The 13,928-nt window shown below is 43.2% G+C and overlaps 1 pseudogene; it reads left to right on the plus strand.

Moving 5' to 3' along the window:
• The first annotated feature begins 4,291 nt into the window (after nt 1–4,291).
• On the plus strand, nt 4,292–12,967 carry LOC117451859 (tubulin alpha-1C chain-like; annotated as a pseudogene).
• The last annotated feature ends 961 nt before the right edge of the window (nt 12,968–13,928 follow it).

Below are 13,928 nucleotides of genomic sequence, written 5' to 3' on the forward strand. Positions count from 1 at the left end.
CGTTTTCCCAGTATATTCATGGGACTGACGTTCTTAGGTGAGGTGATTCCGCTTTGAACAGGAATTTTGATAGCCAGTGTTCTTGTTTTCCATGTGCTCTCAAAATCTAAAGAATTCAACCAATCAGAAGTGGACCCACTTGTCTTTTCATCCAATCAGATTCCGCAGCAATTGCGCTGCGTAAGATAGTATAAATAGCCCGTCTAGAAAAAAATGTTACGTCTTATCCTGGACTCATAAAGGCCCATGCTGTGAGATAACGTTGCCTTTTCCTCTACGTACGATAGTACAGGTTTTCTCCACTTAGAGGATGTGTATTTAACCAAATGCAGCGCTCTGAACGTGTCATCATGCGAAAACGTAACCAGCTTACCGTTTTTTAAGATGCATCATTTTTATAGTGAAACAAAAATGTTGCGGTATGAGCTGGTACATATAGCTTGGTCATTAATAAGTCGTTTTAAAGGGGAAAGGAAACACCAATTACAGTTATAATATTCCGGTAGTTTATTCATTTTACAATGGATATTGATCGTAATATTTATTGTATATGATATTACTCGCCAAAAGAAAATTAATTATCAGCCGGCCGGGTGGGGAATTCCGCCACCATTAGGGGAGTCCCAAATGGTGACGTCACTGGCTGTGTTTTCGCTCCACCGAAAGTCAACACAACGTAGCAGATATGGCAGCGATGGAGGAATTTTGCAATGAGATCGACGTTTTGAACGATGAATTTGACTATTCGTCGGGAGATGACATTGATGTGGAAGCATCTACAGTTACCAGGCATCCCATGGCCTATGCTTATGAACCGATTCGGTCGAATAGAGTGGCATACGATCCGGAATAAAAAAACACAATGCTAACAGTGAGCCTCTGAATTAGCCCCGAGCGAAAATGCTAACCTATTACTGCACCGATAGCTCCCTTATTACTTATCCTAGCCGCACATCCAACACATCGTTTATGATCGCAAGGAGACACAGAATCTAACGGTGCCCACCTCAACACTGGAAGATACAAACTCGCGAGGTTATCCACAAAAACGTACATCAAAACAAGTGGCGCTAGGTACTAACATACGCCAGGCTAACGGTTTACCTTCCTCATTGTCTGGTCTAAACTGGTCTTCAATGGCATTACAACGATAAAAACGATGATGTAGTTAATCCATAGGTTAATATCCAATGGGGCTGTGTCCCCTTTGAAATGTTCTGATAATCTATTATAAGCAATACAACTGCAATTCCGTTATCTGCTGTCCGCTCTGTGCTCCGTGCGCTCTGGGTCCTGCAATACCATCCATCAATAGCAATACTAGCCCTTTTAGGGCTGTTTTCGACAGATGAGCGTGTGTATGCCAGTTTAATTAGTTGAGCTATAGAACACCCCCAATTCTCTATTGTGCGTCATAATAATAGCTACCATTTAGTTTGGACGCGATTGCGTTAATTAATAAGGTCACACTGTGTCAGTAAATACATGTGTGAGCTAGTAATCTGGTAGTGCTGCAATATTTACCTCTCTCTCGGCAGCTGAAGCAACTCGTTTGGTGGCTCGAACTTCACGTTTGTTGACACTGTCATTGTCTTGCGCGGCCGACGTGCTGGGACGGTCGGTGTTCCCGACTGCATACGTTGAGAAATCGAATATTGTGGGAACAGATCCTGGCTTCAAATCCAATGTTTTGTATTGAACCAGGCATCCAGACTGGACTTTGAGCAGCTTCTCATCCTTTAGTGGCAGCCTATGGAAATGTACTTCTTCCTTCTTTGTATAAAATCCATTTGTGCAGCCTGGGGCAATACAATAAACTCCCGACGACGACCGTTTCCTTGTAATGTAAACTACTGGTGCATTGCACGCCATGTTGTTTGTTATTGAGCTTTGGCCCAGGAAGCCGTACACAGTCAGTGACGTCACTGGGAAAGTCCCGGAGCAATGGAAGCGCCCATGGTCATTAGGCACATATTTCAAAAAGTAAATTCGCGTATCTCGATCGTTTACATTGGAAATAGACTAGATAAATACATTTCCTAATGGTAATATTGTCGCATGGAAAGCAGTTTGAAAAGTGTTTCCATTTCCCTTTAACTGTAGTGTTCATGGGCGTCGCCTCAATTGTCTCCCCCAACCTGGGGGGGCGCAGGGGGGGTGCCAGGCCTCAGATGATTTGTATACATATAATTGTAACGCAATACATGATTATCACTAAAGGCCTTGTCTCTACATTACAATAATAATAATAATTAAAAAAAAATTGATTAATTCATTTGAATACAAATTCAAGTTAGTAGCTATTAAAGGCATAAAAAGACAGAAATGTATAATTGTTTCTTTAATAGAAATGTTTCTTCGGCCCGTAAAGTGTCCAAACCAGGCTTTTCTAGATAAGCGCATTTTTAAAACAGTCATTGGCCATGCCGGTTTCAGTTGGATTATTTGTCAGTGGCTCCAATCAGATCGGTCTCCTCCATTTTGTAGATTATTTACGATTTTTGAATCCACATAAACACAACGGCAAAATCCGGCTTACTTTGAGCATGTGTTTTAAACAGTTTAATCCCTTTGTGAATTGTTTCCACTTGCGCAGTCCTTTCATTTCTTCATACAGCAGGAATCCAAATGAATTAATCCTGAGTCCAATAACCATCAAAGTCACTCCAATAGTGCTCCTTAATTACACTTTCATCCTCCTTTAACAAAATATGTCACATTCATCCAGTTTGTGACAGTAGCTGTAGCATTTTTGAGACTTTTAAACTTTAATTACCGCTGTTGCGCCCCCCCCCCCCCCCCCCTAGTGTGTGAGGGGGGGGGGGGGGGGCGCAACAGCGGTAAGTTGTTGGCGCAACTTCCAACAGGAGTCATTTGGGGGGGCCCTAGGGAAAAAAGGTTGGGAACCCCTGACCTAGAGTACGGCAGGTTTGTAATTTCCCGTATTCAGTGAATGCAACAGAGGCAAGACACCACCAGACCAATCAGAGAGTTGCATGGAAATAAACGTGTTTTATTGGCTGACAGGTTTTTCTTTTTAATAAAAAAGACGGCAATTCTCAAGTGGTGGCTCACACAACAACCCCAGAGCCACCACCTGAGCCAGGTGAACAAGGTATGTAAATGTCAGTAAACTTACAAGTTATGTCAACATGTAAGCAAAGCATAAATTATAGCTACGTTGACGTTACTTTGAATTGCGCGGGTAAGCTAAACCGTTAGCAAGTAGCTATAGCTAGCCAGATATATTAAATAAACACTTTGTCATACAATCTAAATGTAATGTTTTTTAGCGTTACCTGGTGATTTCAAAGAAATCTCTCTGGGAAATGTTGACTTACTGTCAGTGTTCAACATGAAGCTAGAAGCTACCTTACATTACACAGTTGATCCTGAGTCCTGTCAAAGTGTTTCATAGTTAGCTTAGCTAAGCATCAACCTAGCACTGAAATATATGGATGTTATGTGACAGTATTTCTGAGAAAAAGTCAGCTGAAATGGTGGTGGCATAGTTGCCACTGCTTTTCGTGTAGACAGCATGTTTGAACCTATTTGCAGCAGTAAATGTGGCTGTTTGGCCACTGACGTTGCGATAACAACACCTGCATTTAAATGTGCAACCTCTTTTTGGGACAGATTTTTGCATGAAATTATAATTCTTCTGATTGATATTTCCTATTGACAGCTAGTTTCTATGTGAACATTATGAGATGTTCAGCCAGCTAACAAGCTTTTTATACAAATACTTCAGATCAAAGCTAATCCAGTGGGGCTCCTGAAAGGGGGCAAGGGACACTATGCTCCCAAATATTAAGCCTTGACCCCAATCTTAAAATTGATATGATCAAAAAATGATCTGCATTTTCGGAGGCCTTTTTTCCTCATTATCATGTCAAATTGTACAGCTTTCCTTAGTTTTGAATGCAGAAAGATGACTGTATTAAGTGAAAATTACTATATTAAAGCGTTAAGTGAATTACTCAAACTGCCTTTGTATAGGAATGATTCTGTCCTATTGGCAGATAACTACTCTTAACAGTGATATCTACAAGAGGTTTCCAATGTAAATGTAACTATTTTCAATTGGTTAGTATTACATTTTGTGACAGTGTGGTGACACTCATTTTAATGAAGACACATTTGTGTATCTTGAAATTCCTTTATTTGACAGAGCTGGAAACTGATTGACTTACATACTTGTTTGTGTTTACCCACAGTCATCACATATGAGCCAAACAGAGTAGAGGATGAAGAAAGGAGAACAGGAGAAAGGGACACACAAGCAGGAGATACAACAGACAAGAATGACAATGGAGACAACAATGAACAGGAACACCAGAACAGACAAGAGTCAATGGGTAACATGACTGATTTAGGGACTGCAGATACAGGGCCAAGGCAAGTGAGACATCACTGCTTTCCATCCAGCATGTTTGGCCAGCAAAATAGATCATTTCAACCACAAACAGCAAGTGATGAGGGATTATTATTTCCTCCTTCCATCCTTTTTTTTCTGTTTAATCTGATTACTAACTGTTAGGGAAATAATTTGCTTAGGTATTCAACCTTCGACACAGACCATCATTTTCTCCTCTCACTGTCTCTTTTCCCATGGCATAGGTCTACGGCCTTGGGTATTGCTGCTATCTCTTTTAAGCGGGAGCAGCTTGGGCGCATTGTTGTTGCCAGTCTATGACAGAGCACAAGCTGCCATGAGGTAGTTTACTGTTCAGGGACGAAGGTTCCCTGTCGCGCATTCTTTTCTATGGACGAGAGCTCTAGTTAGATTCAGGGTCCATATTTGTTTAGCCTCACTGATGAAGAATGTTGATTATTACACTCTGAACTAGATAAAACCTCGAGCTACGGAAAGAGTTCTTCAGAATTGGTTTGGCAACCGCTGTGTCAACTCATGACACACCACCTGTCTTGTCAACTCTCCGGCCGTAACTCCAAATAAACTATCAGTGTTTGACATCAAAGCTCCAACTCTCCTCATGTCTCTCTGAGTCCTGACTCTCCATTGCTTCAGAAGTTTCCCTTACACTAACAACTTCTAATAATTTGACATAGTTTATGATTTAATTGGAAAATTAAGTGTTTTTAAATAATAAACCCTTTTTTGATTTTTTTTTTGACATATGGGTGTTGAGAGATGTATCCATATCTCTTAATGTTGCTCTCAAAGTGCACAAGATTGATGCTTTTAACTTCAATATTTAAAAAAAATCTTCGTGGGGGACCCCAGAGGAGGTGAGTTCCAAAATAGCACTATCTCTGCTTATGTAACTCCGGTGTAGTGTCCCCTCGGCAACAGATCACTCAGAGCTGGTGAAAGAGCTACTTTCCTGCATTTCAATGGACAGCATATAAAAAGGACACATAATCTACATTGCTTAAGAGATCCTCTCATGCTATCTCTTTTACAAAATAAGTGTCCAGTAAACAACAAAACATCAATGATCATATAGTGGTAGTATATTTTTCACAAGCAATGTGAAACATTAAACTTATACAAACTGGTGTACAACACTCGCATACCTGCATTGATCTACTGGAGTGTCTCTACTCTTTCTTCGCTACATCTCTTGTCCACCATCAGAGATTGCAAACATTTCAGAAACAGCTAGAGGTAGGGGACAAACAACTTGTTCGCTGGGCATGTCAAAAACCTCCCTGCTTTGATCAAGACTTTAGGGAGCCTTTCAGCCCCTCTAGTAAAGGGACTGGAAAGCAAGCTTTGAAAATTCAGTACCATCTACATGCTTGTCATGTTCCAGACACTGCTCTCAACCACTGCCTGCACAAATACCTGCAGAAAGAAACAATTGACTTGGTGCAGGCAGTAGATTACAAAAGAGAAAGGGGGCAACACGTTCTTCTCCACAGCCACGCGACCTCTGAGTCAGACGTCACTTTCCCCTTTTCTATCCTACGGGTACAGCCATACAGCCACTCCCCCTGATCCCCCTGAATCTCCGGCCCACACACAGCCCGGGCCCGGCCCACCGGGGAAACTCCCGGTATTCCCAATGGCCAGTCCGCCCTTGGTGTTGGTAAATTAAGTGTAACTCGATGGCACAGTCAAGATGTTGAAGAGACGCATTTACAATCGGCTCGAATTGTTGGAAATAAATATACTTCCTGTCTCATTAGTGGCCAGGTTTCATATTTAAAACGTGATATGAACACAGATAAAACATTTTCTTTCGAATTTCAGAGAACCAGGGCGTTTTTCCAACGTACGTCTGAAATGATTACTCGCTGCCGATATTTCAAAAAATGAAGGCTCCGTCTCCCCAAATCTCGCGAGAGTTCTTTTTCCCGCGACGGATTTGTGTTGACCTCGGTTTAGTATCTTCACATTACATTGCATTTAGCTGACGCTTTTATCTAAAGCGACTTGCAATAAGTGCATTCGACCAAGAAGATACAAACTTGAAGAAAACAGAATCATATAAGTACATCAGGTTTCATAGAGCCAAACATTTCAAGTGCTACTCAACTGGCTTTAGATAAGCCAGTCCTTTATTAGTATATAAGTGCTTTGTTAGTCACTTTATTGCTCGAAGTGGAGTAGAAAGAGATTAGTTCAGTCTGCGCCAGAAGATGTGTAAGCTTTCTGCTGTCCTGATGTCAATGGGGAGCTCATTCCACCATTTTGGAGCCAGGATAGCAAACCGACGAGAGATGAGAGACATCGTTCCAATTTTTACTTTATTTTGGTCGAATTAGATTATTATGTGTGTTTATGTTCTGGCCTGCCACGCCACTAGTCTCCTAAAGGCAGTGGCGCAATCCGTGTGACACACAGAAAATGTAAATGCGTAGTCTCCTCTCTTAACACTGGCCCACATTCACGTCCAATCGTGCCACCTGTCTGCCAACAACTGCGTCATTGTGCTTTCGGTATTAGATGTATAAACAGTATTTAGCCTCTTTTTGTTTTTAATTATAACTGTCTTTCTGTTCAGATGACAATTGTGTGCGTCAGGTGACTTAAATCATGATATGATGTTTGGTTCTTATTAAAATAGCCTTTTTCTCTATAGCAGTCCTCCCACATATATGCCACTAGAATGTATGTATGTTACACTGTTTTTGCACAACAATCAGCCAACTAGGCTTCTTTTTTTTCCTTTTACAGTGCGAGTGCCTCTCAATCCACGTTGGTCAGGCTGATCTGCAGATTGGCAATTCCTGCTGGGAGCTTTACTGCCTGGAACATGGGATCTAGCCGGATGGCAGGAAGCCTGTTGACCAGAACATCTCAGGAGGAGGAGGGGACGATTCCTTCAACACCTTCTTCATGGAGACTGGAGCTGGAAAGCACGTCCCAGAGTAGTGTTTGTTGACCTGGAGCCCACTGTCATCGGTAAATTCTCATAAATCATAAATGCCTTTTCCCCCCCTCTGTCATTCAAAACCTTAAATAATCTAATGCTCATTACCCTTAGATGAGGTGCGCACGGGGACTTACCGCCAGCTGTTCCACCCTGAGCAGCTGATCACTGGCAAGGAGGTTGCTGCCAACAACTACGCCCGAGGACACTACACCATCGGCAAGGAGCTCATTGACACAGTGATGGACAGAATCCGAAAGCGGGTCATGTAGTGCCGTGCGGAACCATACCCCCAGCCTGTAGTTCCTAGATTGAATTCTGTAATACAGTGGTCACCACACAAGCCCCCTAACCCCAGAATTCAACCATGGAGACAATCCCTGCGTCTGAGAGGAAGCCCCACAGGGGCCGAGGAGGGCGGGGTTGCAGGTGAGGGCCGGGCCATGGAACAGGCCGCAGTAGGCGTCGTGGTGAACGAAGAACTCACCCGCCAGTAGGAGAAAGCTGGGTCGCTGAGCCACGACGGCCGTGAATAACCCGGTGGTCCCCAGCAGGAAGGAGCCGTCCGAAACTGTCGAGGCGAGACGGTGTCCAGAAGCGTGCCACCCAGGCGCCGATGAAAGCGTCCGAATCCGCCGTCGAGGTGGTGAAAAGGCGCAAGGGTCCACACGAGGCCGACCGGACATGGTCGAACCTCCTCTCAGGCACTAGAAAAAGGGTCAATAGCCGTTAGCAGCTAGCCGTTAGCTGTTGCCGCTAGCTAGCAGCCATCGGTAGCTGCTAGCCGTAGTTAGCTAACGTGGTTAGCTGCTAGTTGTCGTTAGCTGGACGTGCAGCCGCACGTCCCAAAGAAACAGCCCCATTTGGAAGGAATCGGGTTCTTCCCTACCCAGCAGGTCGTGCATCGTCTCCATGTAGTCGGAAGGCTTGTTGTCTTCCAGTGCCGAGACGATGTGGGAATGGCGAGCGACGTCCTCAGCCATTCCGTGAGGGGCGCACCGAGCCTTAGTCCGCGTGCCGGTGGCTGCCACGGACATCTCCAACAATCTCCGGCATAACGAGAAAAACAGCTCTTTTTGCCATGTTCGGGTCCGTCCCGGAAACTTCACGAGACGTTGTCAGGGTCACCAATGTAGTGCCGAGAGATAGGGAGTCGGAGGCGGTGCAATGGAGGCGGTGCAATGGAGGTACAAAGCTGGCTTTAATGAGCAGCAGAAATTCAGGTGTTGTCGGGTCGCAGCCCGGGACGACAAGAGAGAGAAAGGGAGGAGGACACAGGGTGTTTCTCAATCGCGAGGATGCTGGCTTGGTAGTCGCGTACTTCCAAATCACTTCATTCAGAAACAAAGCAAGTATACTTCCAAGCCACAGCTTCGGAAAACGAAGAAGAATGGAACAGGCTAACAAGTGTGCCACTCTCTACGGTTTCAACATAAACTGTACCGAAAATAAATACCTCACAATGTCTATCTAATTATGAACTTGCTTTACTTTCACGGAACACCTTTTTGGTGATAACAAATGTAACAAAAGCCGCGTTCACACTGCGGTACTTTTCCCACAAAGGTTCATGCGAACTTAGTTCATGATCGCGTTCACACCAAAAAGAGCTGGTACTAAAAGTAGTTCATGCGAACCTTTTTACCCCCTCGAAAGTCCCTGCTAGAGAGCAGAGACTTTCGAGCGGCTCTTTTTTGAGAAAAGAGCTATATTCCTGATTGGCTGGGCGAATTGCAAACCACGCCCCGTAAAACTCCCAAAAAGTTTTGTGAAGCCGCCATTTTATTATCCTCGCATTAGCATTATTAGCATTAGCATTAGCCCAGCGCAGAAATGCAGAGAGACTAACTTATGGCAACACAAAATAAAACATGGATGAGGAGGTGTCGGCGTTCTGGCGATTTACTCGGAAGGCTTCAGTAGAAGCTGCTGGGACTCCCAGCAGCTTCTACTGAAGCCAGTCCCCAACTCCGGGGACTTCCGGCCGGGGACTTTGGGCGGCAGTATACGCCGTGAAGTGGGTTGCGGCCTGCCAGTAAACCCAAAGCAGAAGAAGAAGAAGTGACGTCAGCGGCTTCATTTGCCTAATCCACCCCCAGGGACTTTTTCTGGTGTGAACGCGATCTGTACTTAGTTCATGCGAACTAAAGAGTTCGCATGAACTAAGTTCGCATGAACCTTTGTGGGAAAAGTACCGCAGTGTGAACGCGGCTAAAGTAACATATTTACCAACAGATGTTCTACGCCACTACATACTTACATTTAAATGTGTGCTGCGTCGGTTCAGCCATTCTCCGCAAGGGTTTTTGAAATTGGTCCGTGCGCAAAGCATTGTGGGGATTTTAAGGACGCAAAGTCTACCCATATGCAGCCTCGAAATTTCCCCCAAACCAAGGACGTGGCCTCGGTGGATTTCCAAGTATGCCGGACATTGGAACAGTATTTCGGCGGCACTCGATGACATGGCATCCTTGAAATATTGGCTTGGAAGCCAGTATCCTCGAGATTGAGAAACGGCTACTGTATATACACAGGAGGTACCGTCAACAAATGTGTCTGTGCGGAAGCATACCCCCAGCCTGTAGTTCCTAGATTGAATTCTGTAATACAGTGATCACCACAATCAGTACATTTAGAACAGAAGTACATTTTTCTGAAGAGTATTAAATGGAAATGAATCAGTTTATTGCCAAGTAGGTTTTCACATACAAGGAGTATGCAATCATATTGTGGTGAATGGCAAAAATAAGTATTGCAAAAGCCAAGTGTCATAACTAATAATAAATATGTGAAGTATATGTTTTAAAATGTAGAGCTGTACAGTGTTTTAAACAAAAACAAGACATAACAATCTCGTATCACTCTTTAAAAGTGAGCATATTTCCCCGATTCTGGCCCACTTGCATCGGCTTCCTCCACCCTGCAGAATTCAGTTTAAGATCCTCCTGATCGCATTCAAAGCCCTCCAGAGATGGCACCCTCTTATCTCTGATCTGTTTTCATTTAATCTATATGTTTACATGCTGTGCACTAATACGCTGTGAACCCTTGGCACTGCTGTCTTTGTATTATATAAATACATTTATTATTATTATGATTTTCTCTTTTTCTTTCAGTCCGACCAGTGCACCGGTCTTCAGGGTTTCCTGGTGTTCCACACACGGCTCCTGCTTCACCTCCCTGCTGATGGAGCGTCTGTCCGTCGACTACGGCAAGAAGTCCAAACTGGAGTTCTTCGTCTACCCAGCTCCCCAGGTGTCCACCACTGTGGTGGAGCCCTACAATGCCATCCTGACCACCCACACCACCCTGGAGCACTCTTGACTGTGCCTTCATGGTAGACAACGAGGCCATTTATGATATCCGCTGTAGAAAGCTCGATATCGAGCGTCCCTCTTACACAAACCTGAACAGGTTAATGAGTCAAATTGTGTCCTCCATCACTGCCTCCCTTCGTTTTGATGGTGCCCTCAATGTTGATCTGACAGAGTTCCAGACCAACTTGGTGCCCTATCCCCGTATCCACTTCCCTCTGGCCACTTATGCCCCTGTCATCTCCACGGAAAAAGCGTACTCTCGTGCAGCTCTCGTGGCAGAAATCACTAATTCCTGTTTCGAGCCAGCCAATCAGATGGTGAAATGCGACCCACGCCACGGTAAATACATGGCCTGCTGCCTTTTGTACCGTGGTGATGTCGTTCCCAAAGATGTGAACGCTACCATTTCCACCATCAAAACCAAGTGCTCCATCCAGTTTGTGGACTGGTGCCCCACTGGTTTCAAGGTGGGCATTAGTGATGGCGAGATGAAGCCTTATGAAGCTTTGAAGCTTTCCAGCCAATTGGTTCGCAAAAGGGTTCATCTCATAAGGCTTCATCATGGGCTTCATTTGAACACAAACCCCCCTGTTGGTCAAAGTGTGTAAAACAGGCAGATTGGACTTCTCAACAGTGTGCTCCATCTCATGCCGAGTTCCCATTGAGTAAAGCCTTAGAATAACTCTAAACAACGAACAGAAAATCATATTTTCATGTTAACAATATTGTATTTATTCCAGTTTAATGATTGTGATTGAAAAGCCTAAGGAGGCTGGTAAACATTGCAAAGAGGGATTTATATTCCTTAATAATATTCATAAACTTAACCATGTTGTAGCCGGAGAAAGGCTAAACCATATCAAAGAATACATTTATTAACTACATTATCTCATTTAGCTGTAGCTTTTATAAACAACAAAAAAGACGTATTGACGAGTCGTTGAACCAGGGACCCTGCGGTCATGAGTCAACTGGCTGCTTTCCAGCTGAGCCACAGCACACACACTAAAGCTCCCGGAAAAAACTGCAACATATGTATTCCTGTATTTATTGATGTTTTTATTCCTACATTTATTTATGCTTGTATCTATTTATTATGACATGTTCCGACCTCTATAAGTGAGGGTCTGAGCTCTCTTAATCCATCGTGTCCCCGGGCCCGCCGGGTACAGGAGGGGTGATATGGTTCTTATTATACATCCATGGGTATTATGAGCGTTGTGGTTCAACCGATCTGAATCGCTTCGTGAAGCAGTCACGTGGTATCGACAGGCAGCGAGGCTTCGTTTGTCATCGGTGACGTCACTGGCCCAAAACGATACAAGCCTCGATACATGCTTCACAAAAAGCTTCGGGGATTACTCGACACACGCTCCGAAGCCTCGGCGCAATACGTAACATCACTAGTGGGCATCATATACCAGCCGCCCACTGTAGTTCCTGGTGGAGACCTGGCCAAGGTCCAGAGGGCTGTGTTCATGCCTATTGCAGAGGCCTGGGCTCGGCTTGACCACAAGTTTGATCTGATGTACGCTAAGCGTGCCTTTGTGCACTGGTATGTGGGTGAGGGTATGAAGGAGGGAGAGTTCTCTGAGGACATGGCCGCTCTGGAGAAAGATTACGAGGAGGTTGGAGCTGATAGTCTGGGGGATGAGGAAGGAGAGGAGTATTAGAAAGACAAACATTCCGCTTTATTGATTTAAGTTGTTCATTGACTAAACCTATGCTTTCCTCTCGTCAATAAATACACTGTTAAACATTACCTATCTGCCTAGATGGGTTGTATGTATTCACTTGCTCAGTTCAATCCAAAATGTGTTCGCACAGAGATGCTATTGCTCAATTCAGTCACTTGGAGGCAGTGGTGTTTAACATGTATATATCTTTTCTCTGAACAGACCAGACATGGCAATCTTAAATGCTAGATTAATCACTAAATTATTCCTCAATATCAGATGATTCAAGAGTATCATTTGCATGTCTTACATTTACTTATTTAAGATTGGATTTATGCTTTACGTGAGAAGAACAGAGTCCTAACCCCGGCCTGAATAGCGTGTGGTATTCACTCTGGCCCAAGGGAGGGATAGTAGTGAGGCGGGGGGGAGGTGTGGCTCTCATGCTGGCAGACAGGTGGTGTTTAAAAATACTTAGTTCTGCTGTTCCCAGACTGGAAAATGAATGAAACTGAAAGCAATACATTAGGAACCATGTAAAGCCAACATTGAAAAAGGCTAAATAGTGTTGTAAGGAGATGAGTGTTTTCACAGGTGTTGTAAACGTTTTTTTTTTTTTTCAGTTCTGTAATCATTCACCATGTTCAGTTACAAATAAATGCTTTTTCTTGACATTAAGCAGAGATATTTAATGTCATTAAAACAGAAAAACTAAATGGATTCTACAATACACGGACCTAAATGAATACATATAGCACTTTCAATTGCCTCTTTGGTAGTTAATGGATTTTGTATATTTATGATCAGTTATTGGGCAGAAACTCATGCCAAATAAGAAATGTATTAAAGCTAACTTAATGTAAAATGTCACTTTGTGTTAGAACAACTCCCAATAGTTTGTTCATTTGCAAAGGAAATTAATCTTAAAACCTTTGTTCTTCTCAAAAGCATATGTGTTAAATGGCTAAAAGATAATATAGCATATCAGGTTGCAACCGGAGGGTGCTCTTCTCACCGTAAGACATGGAGTTAAGAACCATTCAATATATTTTTCTCCATCTCACAATCAAGAGGTAATTGGACTGTTTGGGAAATAAATTCATTTAGCTTTGCATAACTGCCTCTGACAAAAATAATAATCATACAACAGAACATTTTGAATGCTGAAAAGATGTGCACTTCAAACAACTCTGTCTCCTAAAAATTACATTCCCACCGAACTAAACTGCATTCTCAATTACGTTTCGCTAGAAACAAATTATCTCCCACGTTACGTTTGTTTTGCATATAACTCAAATACGTTTACTTTCTACCTATCTTTGCCATTTATTTTCTAGCTTATAATAATGATAATAGTAATTTAGTAATATAATTTTAGAGCAAACTTATTTTCGCGCTGGCGGCTCACTGTTCAGTTTACCAAATCCGTTATTATGCTGGTTAATGGGTAAATAATCACAATATTGTGTGTAGTCGTTTCATACTGCATTCTTAATTACGTTTAGCAAGAAACGTATTTTCTCCCACGTTACGTTTGTTATGAACATATCTCAAAAACGTTTAAGTTCTACTTATCTTCTAGAAACCTATTT

The sequence above is a fragment of the Pseudochaenichthys georgianus genome, chromosome 9 (assembly GCF_902827115.2).
Source record: "Pseudochaenichthys georgianus chromosome 9, fPseGeo1.2, whole genome shotgun sequence".
NCBI classification, from domain to species: Eukaryota; Metazoa; Chordata; class Actinopteri; order Perciformes; family Channichthyidae; genus Pseudochaenichthys; species Pseudochaenichthys georgianus.